This window comes from Maniola hyperantus, chromosome 3 (genome assembly GCF_902806685.2).
Source record: "Maniola hyperantus chromosome 3, iAphHyp1.2, whole genome shotgun sequence".
In the NCBI taxonomy this organism is placed as follows: domain Eukaryota; kingdom Metazoa; phylum Arthropoda; class Insecta; order Lepidoptera; family Nymphalidae; genus Maniola; species Maniola hyperantus.
Window position 1 is genome coordinate 5,345,257 of NC_048538.1, and position 27,137 is coordinate 5,372,393.

The 27,137-nt window shown below is 36.6% G+C and overlaps 1 protein-coding gene and 1 long non-coding RNA gene across 2 annotated transcripts in view; one reads left to right on the plus strand and one right to left on the minus strand.

The window, feature by feature from the left end:
* Positions 1-27,137, plus strand: part of LOC138404751 (uncharacterized) — a 622,276-nt gene that overhangs the window by 333,226 nt on the left and 261,913 nt on the right. The gene's annotated exons all lie outside the window — the stretch shown is intronic.
* Positions 1-27,137, minus strand: part of AdoR (Adenosine receptor) — a 62,760-nt gene that overhangs the window by 15,219 nt on the left and 20,404 nt on the right. The gene's annotated exons all lie outside the window — the stretch shown is intronic.

The window sequence follows — 27,137 nt, forward strand, 5'->3', positions numbered from 1 at the left end:
CATTTAAGGTACCTAAAAAGTTGCAGTCATCACGGGTAACATTGGAACCGAAATAAACAATTAATGTGGCCGCCATTTTAGTGACGTCAGCACTAGATTGAAGTGTCGAGCAACCCACAGAGTAGGTACCTACTTTGTAATATATGAAAGAGCAACCGTAGGGTCTGTAGGTGGCGACTAGTCTGAGGTGGCGACCTATGCGAAAAATTCAAGAGACATCTATGAAAATTTTATTGAAGCTGTCCCTGAAACTTCCTCATTCACACATTTTGTTTCGTTTTTGTTTGTTATTGTTGTCTGCCGGCCTATTCCATAGACAAAATGTGGACGGACGGACGGGCGGCGGATCCTATAAGGGTTCCTTTTTTCCTTTTGAGGTACGGAACCCTATGATCATTCGTTACGTTCTATCATTCTATGAGCTTAAATGCATTAAGCTATCTCGCTCTAACTAGACTCTAGAGTTAGAGTCACAATCATAGGGCTACTTACTTCCACAGGTAGGTATTTGTTCTGACTTCTGAGTAGGTATTATTTACTGTTTATATACCTACACATTTTTCAACTTTTTCCCCAGGGATCGTGCTCCTTACCTCTACACTCCATCTACCTTAGAATAAGGACTAAATACGTACTTTTGACATGGCAGTTGACTCATACAGGTAAAATGGCGAGTGAGTTCTCAGTTTGCACGGATTATAAGTAAGTAGGTACATTCTTCTTCTTCGCTCTCGGCTGGTTTTCGCACATGTTGTGCGTAAGTAAGTACATTATTATGTAATCAAATTTTTTACGTAGGTAAGTAGGTACATAGATAAGTACATTACAGCCTACAGCCTACAGGCTACAGCTTTTCACGCCCGCCCGTTATATTAAAACGTCTAAAATCAACACCATACTATTTGCTGATATAACTCGAATAGGCGCTCCTATATTGTAAAGGCATTAAAAAATAAATCATGTAACGTACCTATTTTAATTTCGTTAAAAACCAGTAGCAGACGCAAACGATGTGGCGGATACTTTAATTTAATTAATTAAGAAGATAAGAAAATTTTAAAATATATAGGTACCTAAATGAAATGAAGCGTAGGTATTTATTTCCTGAAGGACTCTGGACAACTTGTTGCACCTTATGATAACAGCTCAACCCATGTTTGAAAAGCAATTGGGGTGCCAGCCAGGTAACCTCCCAGTGTGTCTGGGTGCTGCTGGTCCGGTCCCCGGTAACATGGCTAATAATCTCTCTTCGGGGATATTGTTAGCCATGGCTAATGACCTGGCAGGGGGGAGGTGTCCCTCTGACTAGCAGTCACCAGGCGACGCGCAGGAGCGCCGCTGGGAGTTAGTGGGTATTCCGGTCGCCCCTCAGCCGGCGAGTCCCACATACCTTCCCTCCAGTTGGTTGGCTGGCTGGTTAGCTGGCTGGCTTCCACGAGAGGGGGATGCGTAAACGCATTTCCCAGCGTTAAAAAAAATGTTTGAAAGCAGTTGCTTCCCGTGACCCACTCGCCAGGCGAAGCGCGCAGGAGCGCCGCGTTGGGTAGTGGGTATTCCAGTCACCCCTCGGCTGGCGAGTCCCACATAACTTGCCCATTTAACCGGAGGGATGCGTAAATGCATTTCCCAACGTTAAAAATAATGTTTGGAAAGCATGTAGTAAGTACCTACACGAGTACGAGTACATTTAGCTACTAGGTACCTAACTACGTTGCAACTATGGTAGGTACTAAAATATAATTAATACGTCCCGCTTATTGTAAGTCGGCTAAAAAAATAATAACATTTTGCAAGTGTATTTATTGTAAATGATTGTTCTAGTTGTATGGGTATTTGTACAGTTGATAAGTAATGATGACTAATGACATTGCAAAAACTAAGAACCTAAAGTAGACCTCATTCCTCGTATGCAGAGTGCTGCAGACCCCGGAATTGTTATCAACTTGCTTGCGGCCTTTGGGCTCTAAGACAATTGAAACTTGTTAGGTACGTTTACACCAAATCCTAAAAGGATTTAACGACGTACTTACCTACTTATTAAGCAACATTAAATTGTTAACCGACACCAAACACTGTGACAAATAATCGTAAAAATTGCAAACCAGTAATCTCTTCATCCGATAATCACTGTCTGTGAAGGCGATTCATTCCGCATCACTTTTTGTAGTAACACAAAGGCATGACAATCAGTTTCAATCATGACGTCGTACCGGCTGCACATTTAAAATGTTATTCATACTTCTATTCAGTTTTCCGTGTACCATAGCTGTTAAAAATGAGGAGACGAATGTTCGCAAGCCATACGCTTTGCCGGTGCCTTTAGAGTTCCCAAATCGCAACGATCGCGCTGAGCAATGTTGGCTGAGGATAGAGGACATAGAGTTGACGGAAACCCTCGCAATATACTGCCATATAGCCCATGCATTTCTTCACTACTTCATCCACGAATACAACACTCGAAAGATGCTGGAAGACAAAGTGGACGTTAGTCTTTGGAACGAGGAGCCGAGACCGATGGCGGACATTCCAGTTCCAAGGGAAGACACAGATTTAAGAGAGAAGGACGACCAAAATGCCTTTGTAGACTGGAAGCAGACGACCATAAAAGACCCAACAACACGTAGGCGACTGTATGTCACCAGGAAAGCGGTCTGCAGGCTCATCATGTACAGCCGCGATGGAATGACTAACTACGAGGTGGATTGTGGTAAAATTTTGTACTTTATTAACGTTCGTATGAACAGCTGTGCAGTGCGCAAAGGTAACGCGAAAATGTTCATGGTAGCATTGTTTATTCTTTTATTTAATAGTCTATAGAAAGCCATATTCTTTTAGTTCAGCGATATTCGCTGGTGATAATATAATATTATTTATTGCTTATTGTATTGTCTAGTTGAAATAGGTTTAATATATTTGTGTTACTATAGTTTTTACACCAAATTGTTTGTACTTACACGATTGTTATATTTCTTTGAATAAAAAAAAATCTAATAAACCGATTAAGTAGTAAACGCTTAATTTAATAATCAAGATGGTGAGGGATGAATTTAGGATTGATAACAGAAGTACCTAGTCTATAGCCGAACTAGTTATGTAATGTTATTTGCGTTATGCAGATCTCTATCTCTCTCACTCTGCGTAGTAGGTATCCTTCATGGCTGAGGGTCGTGACACCTATTATTCACATACCTAATGGCAAAAGTTTTCTTGGGATAATAATTCGGTGGGTTCCCAGTGTCTTCCGCATAACGCATACGGATCTCTAACCAGATTTAATTCTACCATTTCCATTCATCCACTGTCCCGGGTAGGACGTCAAGCTGTCTTCCTAACAATGACTAACTACTGACGATAAATTAATAATCGTTATGGCGAAATGAAGTTTGTTCATTTGAATTCTGATACCTACACGACATGTTCGAAGCACTTGCACTTGTCTGTCATTCGAGTTAGTCTCTAATATCTTTGTATATAAAACGAAATGCTCACTGAGTGACAGATCTATCAACGCACAGCTCAAGCTACTGGACGGATCAAGCTGAAGTTTGGCATGCAAATAGCTATTATATAATGTAGAGATTCGCTAAGAAAGGATTTTAGAAAAATCAACCCCTAAGAGGGTAAAATAGGAGTTTGAAATTTATGTAGTCCACGCGGATTAAGTCGCGAGCATAAGCTAGTTTAACCTATGAAACTTCGACCGGGGATACGCTTGTGCCTCAGTTGACGTACGCTCATAGCAGCCATGTAGCTGAGAAAACCCACCCTACCACCCTACCAACTAATCAACTAATCAACCGCAACCAACCAATCAACAATCAACTAACCAACCAAGCAATGCACCAGGTTATCGCCTCGCATTTTTGGGCAGTCTCGCGAAACTATACAGAGCTTATTAGGAGTACCTATTCTGCTCAGCGATTCAGAAGTTAGTCGTACATTGAAATCATCATCACCCTTTGTGGGTCCTGGCAGCCTCCACAGTTTCTTCCATTTATATACATATACTAGCGACCCGCCTTGGCTTCGCATGGGTGCAATGTAGATAGGTACCTAGCTAGACATGTGTCCGTTATAGCTTAACTTAACTGAAAACCGCTGCCGTGCCTATAGCGTACCGTAGCGTTATTGTCGTAGCTAACAACGGTTATCAGCTAACATCTATGACGAACCACCTGACAACGCAACGCTGCCAACTGGCAACTGACAATGCATTGTTTGGTTTTTTGGTAACTAGAAACGCTATAATTATGCCTTCTCTTTCTTTCTTTCACTGAAAGCTGAGAAGAAGCGGTTATTGGCTACCGGCTTAGTAACTAAGAACTTGATAAACCAAAGCCGACCTTATCTCTATTACGCTAAGGCTTAACTGTACAAGTACTTGTCCATTACACTTTGATCTATCAATCTTAATACAGTTAGCCTTAGAGTAATAGAGATAAGGTCCTCTTTGGTTTATCAATCTTCGTGAAATGTTTTTGGTTAACTGGATTGTGGCAAACTATTCGTGCAGGCGTCCACTATAGTTTGACCTATGTCAATGATCATTATAATTAAACTTTGCTGCTATGAACTTAAGGTTGTGATTATTTCACGATATTCATGAAAGTAAAATTGGTTTTATTTTAGTGAATATGCGCGCGCTAGCTATACAGACGGTATTGATACGGCAGCTAGCTTAGTTACTACTACGGAAACATATTAAATTAGTTGAAACACAACTCTGATACCGATATTCAGCAACGGTTATCAATATTGGTATTGAAACTAAATAACTGTTGATTAACCGTTGCCAGAAATAGCCAATAACGCCCATCTTTAGTACCTACTAATGTGGTGGCGTGAGTTTATCCTACTTCTTTATTACATAGTATAAAATAAAGTCGCTTCCCGCGTCTGTATGTATGTATGTATGTAGGCTATCACCGCACGTATATCATATCGTATTGTGTATCAATTCTAGCTAATAGCCCGAGAATATAAATGACTTAATATGCATTCACTATCATACATTTAACCTACAATACTGCAAATTATTACCAATGTACTTACATTGAGGTTTTATAGCTTAGATCAGCCGTACAGTTTTCCTCGATTTTATTCACATTTTGGTGGGTCATACAAGGTAAGTAGGTAATCATATTTTTGATGTATTACGAAAGAATGTCATACCATACGCCTTACGAGCATTCGCCATTTCTCCATGCTGGCCGATAGCAGATGAGTAGATATCGTGTGAATAGCCACATCATTTATTTTATTTTATTATTCCTTTTTAGTTTCGAACTTTATTTCATTACTAGATGATGCCCGCGACTTTGTCCGCATGGATATAGGGTTTTAAATCCCGTGGAAACTTTTTGATTTTGCGGAATAAAAAGTCTCTCTACTGTAGGCATAAATGCATGGGAAAACGTTATAGATGTATTCGATAGCTTCAATTTATCTACTACAGTTACAGATTACATTACATGTTACATGAAGGTCGTAACTTAACAATAGAATTAGTTCCCATTCATTCGGTCTTTACATTCTGTTAGCGGCAAATAAAATAATTTATACCTAGAGCCTACACCTACTTCTCTTCAACAACATAGTTTTAAAGAAAATAATAATAATAATAATATCTTTAACTGAAACTATTGTAAGGTATCTATTATTAAACAATTTTTTTTAAATAATGTGTTTTTGATTATAAGTTCTAAAAGCTATTATTTAAATAGGTAATTATTGTAATAATGCGATTTTCCACCCCAAGCGAATTTATTTATTAGACCAGTGCAGTTATTACATAATATACCTATTATCTAACGAATACAGTAGTCATGAGTCATGACTCATGTTTTTGTTTTTTGTTTTTTTGTTTTTGTTTAAGTATTTGAAATTAATCAACAGCGTAAATACATAATTATTATTTAAATTTAAATCTAGGTATAACAGAAGGCCAAAAGAGATTACTTAAAATTATAATTAAACTATTTTAACAGAATAGAGTTAGAATAAATGTGATTGAAGAGATAATAATATGAATTTCGGTAACACATTATTTCACAGGTCTTCCGTCTCACCGTGGCTCATAATAATGGTAGAAAACTACAGTACCTACCAGTTATACATTACACAGCATAGGATTTTCCCACAGAAAGAGTTATCAAGGATTTTCCTTTTCGCATTTTTGTATTATCCTTGAAATAATTACCTACTCATGTTCAATTGATATTGTGAATTATAAATAAGTAATAATTTAAGTATATTAGTATCTGTAATGTAGATAGGTGCTCGCTGAAAATACTTTGTGTCTCTACCATTAATTTCCGTGTTAAAAGCAATTCAAACTGGACTGAATAAATTCCCTTTCAAGGCCGAAAGTAAGGACGGCTTTCAAATAATATTGCACATCAGCAGTCAAGTTTTTAAGCCGCAACATGATAATCTCAAAAAAATTACTAACTAACTGACTGACTAAAATACAAATTGCGAATGTCTCAGTCAGGGTGTAGCTCAGTGCTCAAGAGTCACGAATCACGAGTTACGATTTCCGTGCTAACCTCCCAGACTATTCTAGATCGTAGACAAACCTAGTCACAATCGACTAGGTACAGTCTGCAGAGTAAATAGTAATTACATAAACTTGTCACTACTAACCTGGTAATCTAACAAAGGTATCATCAAGTAATTGCCTGTCGTTGGACGTTGCACATATACCTACGACGGCGACGGTCGGGTGGTTAGTTAATAGTAACCTATACTTGGAAAATGTCTACATCCAATCTCCATAATTTTATGTATCAGCTTGCTTTCCAAAGGGAAGCATTTACTAAACGAATTTAATTAATTGCTTTCTGCTAATTTTACTAACACTTTTAGTATCTGCCATTTGGAACATTACCTACCTACATTAGTACATATCAATAAAAGGTTGTAAGAAGTAAATTTCTCGGTTAACAACTGGACTGACAACATTAGGTAGTTGAATTGATAACATCGATTTTTAATTGCTGCGCTGCATGGAATGGTCAACAGACGAGGTCAAACGTCGTAAATGGAGGTAGATTGGGCAAACATTACGAAGGGAGCCCAGCAACATAGCTGGCAAGAAGTGTGGCCTCCCAAAATAAATTGGTGGCGATACGGTTCTACTCCTGGGGAAGGTCTGAAGGATAGAAATAACATGGAATGAGGTCAAAGTTCTAGCTCACAACCACTCGCGATGCGATAGTTCTATAGGTAGGTACTGTAGGTAATCGCGGTCTGTCTAGCGCATGTCTTGTGTAAGGGGGACGGAACTCAAAAAGGACATATTATTATGTTATGTTATGTAATGTTAAAACGCACGGATATATAAAACTAAATAATAATTAAAGTAGGTACTTATATAATATAAATTAATGCAAGACTTCTAGACAAGTTGCAAGTATAGTGCGCGACAGGTCTTAATGGCAATCGGAGAGGGAACGCCCTGCACACCCGCACAGCTCCCGCGCTAACCCGGTGGAGGCGAGCGCGGGTGACGTGCGGGTGTGTGGGGTGTCCCCCCGCCTCATACCCCGATTGTCATCTTCCTGAGAAAAAAGATAGCACTAAGATTTTAGACCTTTCTAGTTTAGTTTAGAGATCGCGTAGGTAGGTATCGCCTGTTATCGGATGGATCCACGTACGTAGTACTATTATAATAATATATTCTGTGTCACGGATCACAGTGGGAAATGTTGATTATGTTTATACCTATACCTATTAGTATACTGTTTATTATGTAAGTAGGTTTTCAGGTTGGTGCGTTTGATAAGATAATAATATAAATGAAGAAACTTAATGAATAATCTAAATTACATCGTAACTGAACTTATCGTTCATTCATTCATACATAAATCACTGTTTTTGTGTTATCTCTCTAAACGAATGGGTACCTACTTTAATGTTTATGGTTTTCTCCAGGTGACATTTAACGATTCCAGTTATATTAAATGTTCTGGCGTGACTGTTGAAAATAAAAGAAGAATAAATGACTCATTATAGTACACCACCTTATACTATAAAGCGTACATTTAAGTATATACCTTTGTCAGTGTCGTCAACTTTTTACTACCTAAAGATAGTATGTAGGTGTAGGTACTTACCTATCTACGGAATAGCTTTTCCGAGACATGCAACCTAACCACCTGTTATATATATATCTATGTACCAATTATATATTTCGACCATTTCCATCACTTTTTCAGCTTAACTATTTGACTGGTAATTATTTGATGTAGGGACCTGTACAAAATATCCTGGCTATTAAATAGAGCGTTAGCTTTAAATATCCTAGGTAATTACTTTAGTAATAGGAAAATTATTTTGTATACCAAATACATAATAAGATTTTTTAATTATTATAAATTCCATAAAAAAATCAAAACAGGTAGGTACAACCTTAAAAGAAAAATGTTAGTTGTCTCAAAATACTTACCTACTTAAGGAGCCATCGCAATATGATTTGTAGATGTTGGTACTTACTTATAATAAACATTATTATAATATTAAAGTTTAGGAATGCTTATTTTATACCTACCTCTTGTACCTGAAACATGTTCTTACTTAAAAAACGGATATTTTGCCCAAATCATTGTTTGAGGAAGGTCAAAAAGGTTAAGGCCATTAATCCGCGACGGTGACACATGGTGTTATCTTATCTTTCCTTTTAATAAAGGCCTTATTGGCGGCCTATGTATTAGGCGGGCGGAGAAAATAACTAATTTAATGACTCCTATAATTTCTCCATAAACGTGACACTGGCGAAACACTCTGTGCCCAGCTGGCACACCTAAAAGCCAATAATTGGGAATTGAATTGACTCCTATAATATTACTCCTGACTCAGTTATGACTTATGAGTCATAAGTCAAAGTCTTTCTGAGTTATGATCCTTCCAAATATCTCTATTTAAGGGTGAATATTGAGGTAATTTTCTGCCTAAATACTTATACAAAAAGAAAATTGTCTAAAGAGTTCCCCCGACGACAATAGTCAATAATACTTATTATTATGAACAAAACTTTGCTACCCATTTCAACAGTTTGAAGTTCAATATAATAAAATTCATGATTAAATCAAAAATATGATGACAAAATCGGGACGTAAAGAAGTAACCAAAATCTTGCAATCAGAAATTTCTCAATTTGACTCGTGACAAGGGACGCGGCCTCGAGGGAATATAAGTGAGATAGATTTTACTAAATGACCGACATGTTTCATCTTGGCGACAGAACTGCAAAGAAGGTTTCCCACGTTTTCATAAAAAAATATTTTCAAAGACAGCAGCGATGGTGCGCTACGGAAAGTTATCTAAATATAGAAAAGGAAATGGTGACTGACTGACTGACTGATCTATCAACGCACAGCTCAAACTACTGGACAGATCAGGCTGAAATTTGGCATGCAGATAGCTATTATGACGTAATTATCCGCTAAGAAAATATTTTTGAAAATTCAACCCCTAGGGGGGAAATAGGGGTTTGAAATTTCTGTAGTCCACGCGGACCAAGTCGCGAGCATAAGCTAGTAATAAGGCGCCGCGCTGTAATGTGACGCGCGATCTGACGACTGATCTGGTTCTGGATAACTTGCCACTCGTTTCAACATTCAAAGTTATATCTCAGCTGCAGCTCTCAGTATGTTCAGGTATTACACAATCTGCTCTGCCCTGCACTGCTCTGAATTACCTACGTCGCCTGTGCCTTAACATACGCTTAGACTGAACCGTATGAAATGAGTCACTACAGAGCGCGACGGACGCTTCAGCACATGAGTAGATGTACACCACAGAGATACAGCAAAGAATTAGAAATTGCAAGTTGTTGCAAAAAATCTAATGTTATCAATCTGGTGCACCAAAACATTCAATGTATCAGAGGGAAAGATCTGGAAATAGAACTTTTTTTGAATAATTTCAATATTGATATTTTATGTATAACTGAGCATTGGTTAAAAAATCATGAGTATACATTCAATTTTGGTAATCACCAGGTTGGTAGTTCGTTCACCAGAACCAATGCGATTCATGGCGGCTCGTTAATTTTGCTTAGCAAACAATTAAAATTCAAGAATCGAAATGACATAGAGAGCCTGTCTGTTGAGCGAACAATAGAACTATCCTCAGTTGAACTTGAGCAATTCATTGTTGTGTCTGTATATAGACCACCCTTGTCTAACTTTGATCTTTTTGAAAAGGTAATGGATGAAGTCTTATTCAAAATCTCAAAATCAAATAAAAAGCTGATTGTGTGCGGAGACTTTAATGTAAATATTTTGGAAAGTAGCCCTTTAAATGGCAAATTATTAAATCTTTTCAAATCCTACAACCTATCCAACATGTTTATGGAGCCTACAAGAATAACTGTAACTAGCGCCACATGTATAGACAATATTTTTACAAATATAAATCCAATTACTAAAACCATAATTAGCAAATTGGATTCGGATCATTGTGGACAGTTGATCCAGTTTGAAAATTTGAAGAAAAAAAATTCTAAACGTAGAATAACCTTTGTACCAGTAACGTCTGACCGAATTGAGAATATGAGACTAAGCCTTATAAAACACCTTCCATTTTTGTCAAATGGGTTTAGTCCTGATGAAATGTATAATACATTTTTTAATATATTCAATACTATATTTAACTCAATATTCACCAGTAAATCGGTCTTGACTACTGATGCAAAAGTTTTTAGTGAATGGGCAACAGTAGAACTACATAAAAGTAGACAAAAACTATATGAATTGTATGCGGAGCGACAATATGATACTGGTGACGAATTCAAGCAGTACGTTCAACTGTTTTCCAAAAAGTTTAAGAGAGATTGCATTGCAGCCAAGTCAAAATATATCCAGGCAAAAATTAAAAACAGCTCCAATGTAGTAAAAACTACCTGGAAAATAGTTAACGAAGAAACAGGAAGAGTGACACATAAAACTTGTAATTTTGAACTAAAATATCATGACAAGTTGATTACGTCAGACCCCGAGGTTGCAACCGTTTTCGAGACCTTCTTTACAGATATTCCTGTTTCTACTACAAAATCATTGAACTCTTCAGCAGCCGCCGCTCTCTCACTATTGGAGGATAACGTGCCTGAATGTAATAAAATGTTTGAATTCAGTCACGTTAGTTGCTCTGACGTTATCAAAGCTTTTAAATTAATTAATAATAAGAAAACAAATGATCTGTGGGGCATTTCCGTTAACGTTGTGAAATCATTAATTGATATTGTTGCACCCGAGTTAGCATTAATATTCAATAATTGTGTTGACTGTGGTGAGTTTCCAGACTTAATGAAACATAGTAAAATAATTCCATTATTTAAATCAGGTAGTACTAGTGACCCCACTAACTTCAGACCGATATCTGTACTACCCACTTTTAGTAAAATCTTTGAAAAAATAATTTTAACTCAACTGCTTAATTTTTTCAACATTAATGATTTATTTCACACCAAACAGTTTGGTTTTACACGGGGTCGCTCAACAACCGATGCTGGTGTTGAGTTAATACTAAATATATTTGAAGCCTGGGAGGAATCACGTGATGCGCTTGGCGTTTTATGTGATTTATCCAAGGCTTTCGACTGCGTTGATCATGAAACATTGGTCGCGAAATTGCACCATTATGGAATTAGGGGTGCAGCATTGGAATTGATGAGTTCTTACCTAAATGATAGAATACAAAGGGTAGACGTGAATGGAAAGCGATCTCCCGGATCCGTTGTAAAAATGGGGGTGCCACAAGGTTCCATCTTAGGACCTTTTCTGTTCCTTATTTACATCAATGACCTTCCTTACCTCGCTAAGGACAATTACGGGATAGTCTTGTTTGCTGATGATACATCACTTTTATTTAAAATCAATCGATACTTAACAACTTTTGATGAAGTAAACAATTCTCTCACCAAGTTAGTACAGTGGTTCGAAGCTAATAACCTGCTTCTCAACGGGAAAAAGACAAAGTGTATTAAATTCACTTTACCAAATGTTAAGCAGGTGAAAACCACTGTGCAACTTAATAATGAGGAATTAGATTTAGTGGATACCGCTATTTTTCTTGGAATAACGTTAGATGCAAAACTTCAATGGGGCTCTCATATAAATAACTTATCGAACAGACTTAGTTCTGCCGCATATGCGGTAAAAAAGATTCGCCAGTTGACAGACATAGAAACTGCGAGACTAGTATATTTTAGTTACTTTCACAGCATTATGTCATATGGTATATTATTATGGGGTAATGCTGCTGATATTAATTCTATTTTTGTGCTGCAGAAAAGGGCTGTTCGAGCCATATACAGTATGGGGCCACGAGAGTCGCTGAGAACTAAATTTAGGGAAGTTAAAATTATGACAGTGCATAATCAATATATTTTTGAAAATTTACTGTACGTACATAAAAACATAAATAAATTTAAAAAAAAAAGTGACTGTCATAATATAAATACTAGAAATAAAAATAAACTTGTAATTCCCGCCTCTAGGCTCAGTAAAGTTAGCAATTCATTTGCTCGTAATTCCATACGTTTCTATAATAAGCTTCCAGAAGACATATTGGAGATGTCTCTCAACAAGTTCAAAGTTTTCATAAAACGTAAACTAATTGAAAAATCCTATTACAATGTAAAGGATTATTTAAATGATAAGCAAGCTTGGGAATGAGTGGCTTAACGACTTTGTGATAGTTCTAATAAGTTTCAATAAATTTGTAAAGTGGTGATAATAAAAAGAATACCCGGCTGAGTTTGTTGTGGGCTCTTCTCAGACCTGGGCGCGTTTGGAACCCTCGTAGCTTTAGTTTTAAGTTTGCGTTATAATTATCACCACTATATTATCTTGCAAATCTAACACTATACCAGACAATCAATAAGAGTAATTTATTACCTATTTTGAATAAATCATTTGACTTTGAGTAATTTGTATACGCTTTTTTTTTGACGATCTCCTTGGCTCAGTAGTAAGCATTGTGGTCTTATTAGTGGGAGGTCCCGATTTCTGAATTTCTAGTCTGGTCTGGTGGGAGGCCTCGGCCGTGGCTAGTTACTACCCTACCGGCAAAGCCGTGCCGCCAAACGATTTAGCGTTCCGGTACGATGCCGTATAGAAACCAAAGGGGCATGGGTGTAATAAAAACTGCCATACCCCTTCCACGTTAGCCCGCTTCCATCTTGACTGCATCATCACTTATCACCGTGAGATTGCAGTCAAGGGCTAATTTGTATGTGAATAAATAAAAATACTAGACATAATATCCCGGTTAAAATACATATACATAATTTATTCATCACAGTCTGAGGTTCGTTACAACGACAAATAATGTCGCGAAACCGTTTATACATCAACAACGTTTGATCTTCAACGTGTTCGTTTTGTCAGTCACAAATTATTTTCAGAGATATAAAAGTTGCAATAAATTTGTTCACACTTCCGCCCTATATGCTCAGCTGAACATTTTGTGTGAAAATAGATTTATTTGTAACTTTTATTGATAAACATCGAAATAAATGTACCTACTTGAACTTAAAATTATTTAATAACAAATACAAATATTGTGCGTGTGTAAGTGTGTGTGTGTGTGTGTGTGTGTGTGTGTGTGTGTGTGTGTGTGTGTGTGTGTGTGTGTGTGTGTGTGTGTGTGTGTGTGTGTGTGTGTGTGTGAGTTGCTATGTGTGCGCTAGTAAGCGTGCACACAAGTGCCTGTGCTCTATGTAAAAATCACAAAAATGCTATAACTCCACTTAAATCACTCATTACAGGAGGCACAGAATTGATAAACAATACGGAGAATCCGCGAATTCAGAACTGCTTATCTATCTGGTCCACTAGTGCAACATAATAAATGGATGGCATTTAAACTAACTATACTGATATGTTGCAATATTTAAGTTTCGTACCTAGCACGAGATTTACAGGAAAGGGGAATATGTAAAACCAGGTTCACTAATGAATGACAAAAAACGTATGACAAATTATCAGTTCACAAAAAACTTTTGAAAAACTAATCAAATCACAAACGTCGTATACCGCAAACATATCATTTTACAAAAGATCATTTCACAAATATTCTATTCACAAATGTTTAACTTTCCAAATTTGCTGAATGTTAAAATATCATTTAAAAATTTATTATTTCACCAAAAAATTTGTTTTTCAAATTCGCGATTTTACAAAATAATAGATGATAAATTTATTATTTGATAAAATAACTAATTAACAAAAAATACACAAAAGGACTGTTTTGCATACATATGCAAACCCCTATGCAACGCAGCAATAATATCATGGGGCTCCTTTTTCTAGGTGCGAAAAAAAGAAATAACACACGAAGGGGGTCTCAGACCCCGCCATCCTCTTCTAACCTAACCGTTCCGTGTCGGAGTGCCCCAAGTCCCGAGCTCGCTTCGCTTGCTCTTGATGGTGGGAGCGGGGGGGGATGAGAGAGACCCCCCACCATAGTGGTGGTCTCTTCTCGTCGACCGGGGCCCGTCGACGGGCTCCTTTTTTCTGGGTGGAAAGAGACCCCACATTGTAGTAAGCGGTCTCTTCCGTCGGCCCGGTCAAAATATAAAAGATTTGGTGAATTCTTAAAGTATTTATCAAACAGTTCATTTTATCAAACAATTCATATTATCAAAAAAAAAGTGCGATATGTTGTTTTACTAATTAACACGATTAAAGAAATCAATTGTTTGTCAAATGATATTTTATGAAATAACAATTTGTCTGGTAATTTGTTTTATCAAATGAATTATTTGTAGAAACATAAGTTTTATAACGATCATAAAACGATTCATAATTTTGCCAAAATTTGTTTGGGAAATGAAACTTTGTCATTTGTTTTTTGTCAATTGATCGGTCACCGTAAAACCAGTTTAACATTAGTTATAAGTAAAGAAAAACGACAATCAAAAAATATACTTACCTACTTATTTTATAACTTCAGAAAACAACAAATGATTATTATTATTGAACATCTGACATTGTTTCAGAGAATCTCAAAGACTAATCCCATCGATATAATATAATGCGTAAGTATAAAATTATGAAAAAACAACTGCTGCATATCCTATTTTTATGCTCAACAGCCTAGTAATTGAAGTAGGTAGGCGAACACTACCCGTTCAATATTTATCGCGATTCGTATCACGATCCATATTGATGGATCATGGACAATCTTAGACGTTCCGTATCGCGATTCTTCAATATTGTAGAATAGAAAGTCAATAAATATCATGATCCTGGATCACGATCCTAATATCGCGATAAATATTGAGCGTGTAGTGACTAGTGTTAGCCTACAGTTGCCACAAAGGTTGTAAAAGCTGTGACATAAAACGAAAAGCTGAGCATAATGGCGTAACAAGATCGTGAGCGAGATACTAATGTAAGGTATAATAGGTACAAGGACGAAGCCGGAAGCAAATTTCACGACTAAGTTCACGTTATAGATAACAACTTTGAATTGACTTTTAAAATTCAGGAACATATTTTAATTTTAACGGCGATTAGGCATTGCACTTCCGTCATCCGAGTTCAATGCGTGATCCGTGCGAATACCAGCGATTATTTACGACATAATATGTAATACAAAACATCAGCGCCGAACAGGCCAAAAGGCGCAAATATGAAAACCTCGATGGGAGCTTCGTATTCGTGCCTTTTGGTGTGGAGACCTTGGGGCCGTGGGGCCCGGGGGCTCGAGCTCTTTTTGAAGAAATTGCGAAAAGAGTTATCGAGTCAACCGGGGACCCGAGAGCTGGCAGCTACCTTGGCCAAAGAATTAGTTTGGCCATCCAAAGGGGTAATGCTGCCAGCATCTTGGGTACAATGCCTCGCTGCGGTGGTCTCGATGAGGTTTTAGATTTAATTTAATTTATTTTAGTTTTAATTTAATATTGTTTTCTTTTTTTTAGATTTAAGTTTATTAATAGTTTATTTGTTTCCATCTTCAAGTAATTATTAAATAATAAAAGAATATATACAAAACAAAAAGGAACGTATTTTCACGGACTCGGATCGGATGAGTGATCGAGTCGATCGAGTAACCTGATCTCGAAATTAAAACTGTAATTATTTAGAGCTTTATCGAGATCGAGGGCTTTTGGAGTTTTGTGCGTTTTTAAGCAATTAAATATCACTCGCTTTAACGGTGAAGGATAGCATCTTGAGGATACATGCATGCCTTAAGAGTTTTCCATAGTGTTCTCAGAGGTGTGTGAAATCTGTCAATCCACACTGGGCCAGCATGGCAAACTATGGCCTAAATGCTTCTCACTCTGACCCGTGCTCAGCATTGGGTTAGTGATGGGTTAGTGATGATGATGACGTAGTTCTTACACTGTAAAAATGTCTTACGTCATAAAATGCGTTTCCCTCATTATATAGTACCGATTTGATGTCATAAATATAATTTGAGCCCATGAGACAGCACGAAAAAAAATACTTAAGTAGGTGATAAATCAAATAAGAGCCGCGATTCAGTAATGAGGGTGCGACGAAAGGCTTCAATTTACGTACCTTTTAGTAGGACCATAACCTAACTCCATAAATTTTTTACACACACCACATTTCGTTAGAACTCTGACACCGAAGTTTTAACGTAGGTGGAATACTTCTTTCGTACGCAATTTTTTTTGTAACTTAAAATATAGGAAGGCAATGTTCTCGAATATGCCTTGACCATTATTTCATCTTTCATCATTAAATGTAGCCTATGTCACTCTCCGTCTTTAACTATACCCATGCAAAAAATCACGTCGATACGTTGCAAAGTCGCAACAGAGCAACGCGTTACTCTGTTGAAGGAAAGACCAATAAATCAACAAACAAACACTTTCGCATTTATAATATGGGTAATGATTTAAGGTATAGGGTAAGGGATATGGTAAACAAATCACAATAAGTAATTGGGTGACCTTATTAAACTCTATTAAGCTTATATTTCTAAACATGAGTAAAGAGAATTTAAATTAATTTAAATGCTGTGGAGAAATCCAATTTGAAAGTTTAAATTAGATCAATAAAGTAGGCAGGACTTTCTATTAGAGATTATTTTGCTGAAACTGTTAATTAAACGATATGCCTGATGCCTTTAGTTACCAACCTAATAATAAATTCTTGCTAAGCAAATTGATATTTAGTGAGGCATGCGACATCCTTACAAAATCATTTTACTTAGCCGTTAATCGGTATGAAGTACAATATATATTATGAACTATGGTATACCTGCGTCTTCGTCCGCGTGGTATACACATAGGAAGGTAAACACATTACACATGGGATGGGATGCAACCTGTTCAGACACGCTGGCCCCTTCCCATCTACATGGAACCAACAACAGAGCTGGTGCGGCATGTGAAGCGGCTGAAAAAGCCAAAACATCCAAATACAGGGGTCTAGGCTCCGAATATGATTTTGTACCACTCGGTGTCGAGACCCTTGGTCCGTGGGGTCCTAGCGCTATAAGACTTTTTAAGGAAATAGCAAAAAGGTTAGTCGACATCACAGGAGACCGAAGAGCTGGCAGCTACCTCGGACAAAGAATTAGCCTAGCAATTCAAAGGGGGAACGCTGCCAGTATCTTCGGAACCTTGCCTAAAGGGACTCCTTTTTTAATAATATATCTACACTATAATATTATAAAGAGGAAAACTTTGTTTGTTTGTTTGTTTGTTTGTTTGTACTGAATAGGCTCAAAAACTACTGGACCGATTTTAAAAATTCTTTCACCATTCGAAAGCTACATTATCCACGAGTAACATAGGCTATATTTTATTTTGGAAAAAAATAGGGTTCCGTAAGATATTTGGGTTTTTCGGACACAAGGTGTAAAAAATCAACCAGAAAAGTTACTTATTTTGCGTACGCTGCCTAAACTATAAAAGATAGAACCATAAAATGTTCTAATTAATTGTAGATCTTATAAATATCTACAAAAAAGTCCGCGACACACTATACCCATCTATGTCGAGTGAGGCACAGCAACCATTTTTTTATTTAAAAATCTTGAATTTTTTTTGGACTACATTTAAACGCGTTTATTTTACTCATGCTATTAATCCTTATCAAAATAAATGATTTCATCACTAAGAACAGTTTATGGAGATAATATTTGGTCTTTGAATGATTAAAATTGGACGTTTGGTTTTGAAGTTATGGCGAAATTAAAATATTACGATTTCTGCTGCACGGCCCGTTGTCTACACTATCTACACTAATATTATAAAGAGGAAAACTTTGTTTGTTTGTTTGTTTGTTTGTTTGTACTGAATAGGCTCAAAAACTACTGGACCGATTTTAAAAATTCTTTCACCATTCGAAAGCTACATTATCCACGAGTAACATAGGCTATATTTTATTTTGGAAAAAAATAGGGTTCCGTAAGATATTTGGGTTTTTCGGACACAAGGTGTAAAAAATCAACCAGAAAAGTTACTTATTTTGCGTACGCTGCCTAAACTATAAAAGATAGAACCATAAAATGTTCTAATTAATTGTAGATCTTATAAATATCTACAAAAAAGTCCGCGACACACTATACCCATCTATGTCGAGTGAGGCACAGCAACCATTTTTTTATTTAAAAATCTTGAATTTTTTTTGGACTACATTTAAACGCGTTTATTTTACTCATGCTATTAATCCTTATCAAAATAAATGATTTCATCACTAAGAACAGTTTATGGAGATAATATTTGGTCTTTGAATGATTAAAATTGGACGTTTGGTTTTGAAGTTATGGCGAAATTAAAATATTACGATTTCTGCTGCACGGCCCGTTGTATTATATAAAGAGGTAATGTCGTTAAGTTTGTTTGTAGGGGGTAATCTTTAGAACTACTGAACCGATTTTAAAAATTCTTTCACCAGTAGAAAGCTACATTATTCCTGAGTGACATAGGCTATACGGGATCTTTAAAAACCTAAATCTACGCGGGCGAAGCCGCGGGGATCAGCTAGTTTTAAATATAATATTATATTTTTTAAGGTTTTAGTTTTAGTTTTATTGTTTAAGTAAATTTTTAAGATGTTCACTTTTAGATTAAGTAGTATCTTTTAGTTAGTAGTAGATGAATACATTTTGTAGAACATTAATAATATAAATCATACAATATAACCAGAAGTGAATTACACATTAGGTAGATAAGTAAATATTAATTAGTATTACAATTTACATCTCGCCAAACACAGCAGTTTGTTGGCGAATATCGTCATTCATTTAAATCGTAAATCTTAAATATTTTAGCGTCCATTATAATGATCGCGAGTCGCGACAATGTATGCAATCGGTACCTATCGTGATCACCGAAAAAATCAGCGATTGCGAAGAATTGCTGCATCGATCATTGCTACAATCTAAATCTATAAAAGGAAAAAAAGGCTGACTGACTGACGGATCGAGCTGTTTGGCATGCAGGTAGCTAAATATGACGTAGACATCCGCTAAGAAAGGATTTTTGAAAATTCAATCCCTAAAACGGTGAGAAGGGGTTTACGATTTGTGTAGACCACGCGGACGAAGTCGCGGTACCTACATAATTCATCATTTTTGTCATTCTTCACATCTTATTGAAGAACAAGGCGTAACATTGTGAGTATCGTGCAATTTATTTCTACTTTGAAATAATCCACGAGCATACTGTACTAATGTTAGGTACATATAGGGTTGCCACGGGCTAACAGCATCAAAAATACGGAGTTTTATTTACCCCGTATTTGATTTTCGCAATTACGGGTTTTTATATAATCATACGGGGTATGATATACGGGGTAACCCGTAAAATACAGTCCATCTGGCAACCCTAGTTACATTGTATATTATCATGGATTATTTTATATGCAATATAACGCCTACTCCTTTCAACTAAGTGTGTGGTAAAGGCGTGTGCATATTTCGGTATAAATTCTACTAACTTCAGCACTAAATACCGTATATCTATGTGATTTCAATGGGTGCCTGATACGTCCATGAACTATATTAGTTTTGTACAGGGCGTGTTTTTTCGTTCTGCATTGCAAATATTTACTGAAAAGCAATCTTTTCATTTCCAGTGAAACAGACAGCTGACATGAAAAAAAAAACAAACATCGCGATCACGAAACGATTTCATTTTAAATTTGGGATGGTATGGAATATGGATAGACTCATAGATATCTATATTTAATATTTATAGATATGTTTCGCTATGGATATCGTATATAATATACTATGTCGTTTATATACCTAAATAGGTATATTGTGAAGAATATACTTACTTATAGTATGCGACAGGTTGAGATGGCAATCGGGGCGTACCCCCGCCTCTTACCCCGATTGCCATCTCGACCTGTCGCGTAAAGAGTACCCACGGGACTTTTAAAAAAACCTAAATTCGCACGGACTAAGTCGCGGGCATTATCGAATTATTAATACATAATGTCCGAAATGCTTTGTTTCTGATAACTATATCTACTATATATACTTACCTAAATATAAGTTTAAAGTAAGTAGATACGTATTAGAACAGTGTAGTCAAAACAAAAAGAACATTCGTTCCAGTCACAAAGCGTTTTCATATCAACACTTATTCAGATCCTTCGGAAAACTAATAACAGAACATGCGGTGCTTGAAGACCAAAGTTGCGAGTGTTGATGCAATAAGTTATTTGTAAACAAAAAGAAAGTTGCTTCCTCTATTTCATTACGTCTGTTCTCTGGGGGTATGATATACTGTTTAATCAATTGATTATATTATTATTACATGTTACACGATTTCAGATGCCGTACAAATACCTACTCCTATGTACGACAGCATAGAGTATAGACCTACTATAGAATGACTAGCTTATGCTCGCGACTTCGTCCGCGTGGACTACACAAATTTCCAACCCCTATATTACCCCCTCAGGGGTTGAATTTTCGAAAATTAGCGGATGTCTACGTCATAATAGATGTCAGCATGCTAAATTTCAGCCCGATCCGTCCAGTAGTTTGAGCTGTGTGTTGATAGATCAGTCAGTCAGTCACCTTTTCCTTTTATATATTTAGACTAACCTAGCCTAGCACAATCAACGCGACTACCATTTTATATTTCGCTGGTGAATACGCTTTTCTCGTGACGCTTTTATCGACAAAGCGTTGCAAAAGGCGCGAGAGAGATGCGTCACACTGGTCGCGCCGTATGTTGGTGCGGCTGCTAAGTGCTCATAATGGGTCAGTTTGTGCTGTTTTTGGTTTTTTAAAAAATACACAGGTAGGTGAAAGACACATTCTTGGTAAACTAACCAAAACCTACACAGGTCGTTTTTTAGGGTTCCGTACCTCAAAAGGAAAAACGGAACCCTTATAGGATCACTTTGGTGTCTTTCTGTCTTTCTGTCTGTCTGTCAAGAAACCTACAGGGTACGTACTTCCCGTTGATCTAGAATCATGAAATTTGGCAGGTAGAGAGATCTTATAGCTGACATTTGGGGAAAAATCTGAATACCGTGAATTTATGGTTAGATCACACAAAAAAAATTAAATTGTGGTCATGAACTAATAATTAGTATTTTCAACTTTCGAAGTGAGTGACTATATCAAGTGGGGTATCATATGAAAGGTCTTCACCTGTACATTTTAAAACAGATTTTTATTTATTTTTATGCATCATAGTATTTGAATTATCGTGCAAAATGTCGAAAAAATACGACTGTAGTACGGAACCCTCATTGCGCCAGTCTGACTCGCACTTGGCCGGTTTTTTTACGTCCTGATACGCTTTTGCAAATATGCGCAAGACTTTATTACTAAATTCCAGACTAGTTAGAGACAGGAAGTTTACATCAACACTACAGTAACATTTCACGATTACCGCCTTGGTTACATTGAATACCTTTTAAAATGCTTACACCGACTCGAATCCATGGCAACAATGTCGTAAACCGAAAATAAAACAAAGAGCAATGCCATGTTCCCATTATACCCAATATTATAATGTTTCATTGCTATTTAAAATCGATTTTGTCGTCTACCATGCACAACATCTGAGAACATACCTACTTTATAGTTAGTGCTTAAGTACATAAAATGTATTGGATGTTAATATTAAAAATAAAAAGTCATTAAAATGTAAAGCGAAACCTTATACAGGCCGTGGTAATCGAAAGGGCAGTAAGTGAGTTTCTTGTTTTTTTAACTACAAACCAACTATGGAATGTTCGTCAAACGATATTTTTAACTGGGTTTTATTTTATGCCTAACATGAAAATAGAGTGGAGTGTTTTCACAAACACATAGGTACCTACTTAATATTTTATTAGAACCAAACTTTAAGCGCCTTTTCATGAAAATACTGACACTTACCTCCTGCCATATCGCGCGCTTACCACGGCAGGGCGGGCGGGGAGGCGCCATCTATGTAGGACGGCAAGCTCAGTACCCGTAGTACAAGATTTTACGTCTCACCAAACGAAACCAAATTCGAGAGTCGAAATACTTCCGCGTTACAGTAAAATGGACCTAAACAGCCTTGAATTGAAGTCAAATATTCAATGCCACTGATTTTAATTTCGCAATGTTTCCGCTTGGAGCGCTGGCTGTAGAAGTGTAGACAAACTTGAGCTTTAAAACAAGGGTGTTTAAGATCCAGTTTACTGTAACGCGGAAGTATTTCGACTCTCGAATTTGGTTTGGTTTGGTGAGACGTAAAATCTTGTACTACGGGTACTGTAGACGTATGGTAGGAATTATGTGAGTACGGCAGTACGGTCAGTGAAGTTAGTTAAAGGTCCTAAATCGTCCGTGTTAGCCACGTGTTAGCATAATATGAACAGGTACACTGCCAAGGGTCACTGGTAGAGATCTCTCATAGAGAAAGGTGCTTCCCTGTCCACTTTTATTCTCTTTTTCTCTGTATTGTAAATGTTTTGGTACTTATTAAAATGATTTAAATTCACGTAATATTATCTCTATTTTGTTAGTGAAATTTTTAAAACTTCATATACCTAGTAGGTAGGAACATAAAACAAGTTGGCTTAAACTTAGTCCGATTTACTAAAAAATAAATAAAACTTTTTGATCTTGTCTAGCAAAGTACTGCAATAAAAACTGTTTTTGCTTTTAGATAAAATTACGTCTGACATTAATTATGTTTTCGTCCGCGTTTTACCTATTCACTAAACTAAGAGCGTGTTCACGGAAAACTCGCTAGGGCAGATTCGTTGGGGCCAGAAAGTGGCACAGCACCTGCGATTTGAAGATACTGATGATACTCCGGTTATTTAATAATAAAACCGGCCAAGTGCAACGAGGGTTCCGTACTACAGTCGTATTTTCTCGACATTTTGCACGATAATTCAAAAACTATAATGCATAAAATTAAATAAAAATCTGTTTTAGAATCCACAGGTGAAGCCCTTTCATATGATACCCCACTTGATATAGTTATCTTACTTCGAAAATTGAAAATATTAATTATGAATTCATGACCATAAGAGCTTACAAACAATTGGGTTTCATCAAACGGGTAACCCGTTCTTTTAGTAATGTGGAATGCATAAAAACACTTTACTTCGCGTATGTCCGGAGTATTCTAGAATATGCGTGTAATATCTGGTCGCCTCAATACATAATATATGCCCATAGGCTTGAAACCATACAGAGGCAGTTTCTTAAATACTTAGCTTTTAAAGACTTTAAAAAATTTAATAGTTATGAGGAAGCGTGTACTCACTACGGTATCGGCTCACTGGAACATAGAAGGGAACAATGTGATATGTTGTTACTGCAAGCAATTTTAACCGGCTCAATCGATTGTCCTAGCTTACTCTCAGCCTTTTCATTTAATGCTCAACCTTTAAGAACGCGTCACACGCGCCTTCTAAATGTTCCCAAATCTAACTCAAATTATGCGCGAAATTCTATAATTCCACGCTTGGTACGTACTTATAACAATCAGTTCGCTGAGTTTGACTTATTTTACCTATCAAACAATAAATTTAAAAAGGAATTAAGAAACTATCATCGTAAAACAAAAAAAAAAGTAGCTAACATCTAAATATGCATGCAATCATACACTCCCATTTACACACACACACACATGCACACACGCTCACACATACTCATAAGCACACACTCACATACGCATACACACACACATACAATCATACACACACTGTTGTAATTTTATTTTATTATTGTATATACCTACATTTATTCTAACTCTATTCTGTTAAAATAGTTTAATTATAATTTTAAGTAATCTCTTTTGGCCTTCTGTTATACCTAGATTTAAATTTAAATAATAATTATGTATTTACGCTGTTGATTACTTTCAAATAAACAAAAAAAAAAAAAAAAAAAAAAAAAAAAAAAAAAAAAAAAAAAAATAACCACAATTTTTTTTTGTGTGATGTATCTAACCACAAATTCACGGTTTTCAGATTTTTCCCCGAATGTCTGCTATAAGACCTACGTAGCTACCTGCCAAATTTCATGATTCAAGGTCAACGGGAAGTACTCTGTAGGTTTCTTGACAGACCGACAGACAGACAGACAGACAACAAAGTGATCCTATAAAGGTTCCTTTTGAGGTACGGAACCCTAATAATGACTACGACGTCTGTCTCCAGAGCCCGTAGGAAATTAAGAGGTGTTTTATAAAAGCTGAAAGTTGTTATACATGGTCCTGCGTTGCCTGTTGCCGTATTATGGTGAACTGGACCTGCCAGCTAAACCGTGGAGAGTTTATTTTCGTGGAACTGTCGGGTACATCGGTCTACTACTGATACAACGGTATTAGTAGGTACTTTTCCTAAATTGTAAAAAGTAGCTACGCGACCTGCGCGTTTCTGTGAGAAGCGACTTTTAAGCGACTGAGCCAAAAATTTATTTTTGAAGTGGAACTATCGGGTACATCGGTCTACTATTAATACTACGGTATTAGTACTTTTCCTAAATCGTAAAAAGTAGCTACGCGACTTGCGCGTTTCTGCGAGAAGTGGCTTTTAAGCGACTGAGCCACAGATTAGAGATTCTTTTATCTATGGACTGAGCAATGCTCATAGAATATTTTTACCACGAACCAGCAATGAAACGGTGATAGAATCTACTACCAAAATGAAAAGTGAACGTCTGCGGAAAGCGCGTCGCTTATCTCCACGATAAATTATTTACCTTTTAAATCAGCTAAGGAAAAATTAGATCACCTACAGATTACAAGCATTAATCTTGTATGAAGTTAGGTACTTCGTCAAAATTTCCTGCATGCACACGGCAGCCTACGGGTTTTTGGACTTACACAAATTAACGTGAACAAACTCAGAAATATCTCTATGCTATTTACGCCTGTCAACTAACGTCTGGACGGATTCGGGATTTATTTAAATCCCTCATCGCTTTTTATACCAACGATAGGTCAAGAGCATTATTTTCTTAAATCTGGAACGCAATTTATTTTGCGCCGGATGTATAGTGTCATTTAATAATGGCTGAAATCTTTTATATAAAGTAGAAGGTGACAGGTTTACCTAAACGCAGATGTCACGTTGGCTAACTTAAAAACTTGCATTCAGGGCCCTGTGTTTTTTTAAGCAAAAAAGACTTGAGAGCAATATTACTAGGTAAGTGGGGTAGATTCTGATACAGAAAAATTGAAATTGACATTTCGCTGCTAAATCATTTAATATATTTTTGGTTTTGTTCTACGCATAGTAAATACATATTTTAGCGTTGTCACGATTCAAATATCAGTAATCCAAAACCAAAAATCCTTGGTGTATTAATGTGCCCCTTGTATCTAGCTACCCCACTTCCCCCTATAGGTATACGCACGACAGAAGTGAAAAATTAATTACTGTACCCAATTAAAAGTAGTAAGTAGGTTAGGTATCAGCTATAAAGTTTTTAAGATTCCGTATCAAAACGTAATGGTGGCACAGACAGACAAAGAGACGGACAGACGGACCGGACGAAACCATAAGACTTATTATAGTTCCTTGTTATTTTACGGAACCGTATAAAGGAACCTTGGTACAGTTAGGTACACACATTTTTAGGGTTCTGTACCTCAAAAGGAAAAACGGAACCCTTATAGGATCACTTTGTTGTCTGTCTGTTTGTCTGCCTGTGTGTCAAGAAACCTATAGGGTACTTCCCGTTGACCTAGAATCATGAAATTTGGCAGGAAGGTAGGTCTTATAGCAGACATGAGGGGAAAATCTAAAAACCGTGAATTTGTGGTTATGTCACAAAACAAGTCTTCATGAACAAATATTGCTATTTTCAACTTTCGAATTAAGATTACTATACCAAATGGGGTATCATATGAAAGGGCATAATATACATTCTAAAACAGGTTTTTATTAATTTTTAGGAATAATAGTTTTTTATTTATCGTGCAAAATGTTCATAAAATACGATTATAGTAAGCGACAATCTCGCGCGAGTCTGACTCTTGCACTTGGCCGGTTTTTTGTTAGCGCATTAGTCATTACAGATATGTGTATTATACTTGTACATTTTCATAAAATAATATGATTGGTAAGGAAACCAATTCAATATACCTACCCACATAATAATAGGTAGGTAGATCAGTAGGTAGGTACGCAATAAACATTCAGGCCGCGATTTCCATGGCTTCCGGCCTAATTGTTAAAAGTCTGGTTACACTTAGAAATGTTTTTATTGTTGCGTAAAATTTTCACTCAGCGCGGCGGTATTTTGTACAACATTTTAATACGTAAAGAGCTTTTGAAAAAACATGAAGTTAAGTAACGCTTATTATCTTTTATCGCTTTCCGTATTAAAATAAATAAATAAATAAATAATCTTATATTTCAGACCACAGTCTAGTCCATATTAAATTTAAATTTACAAACGTTAGGTATATTTAGGTACTAGAGTTAGTGTGTTTGTAACAAAGAGAGCAAAATAGTGTCTTAGAAAAGCGTACCTACACGTATCTAATTCATCTCTTCTTGGGGGGGACACTCAATACGGAAAGCTATACAGGTACATACCTAGGTATATGCTGCCCGGCATGCGTTGCAAATTACAATGTGATTCGCGTTACCTACTGTAGGTAGGTACGTTGATGGTCGTCGTCATCGTCGTCAACCGATAAACGTCCACTGCTCGACACTAAGGTAGGAGCACGTAGG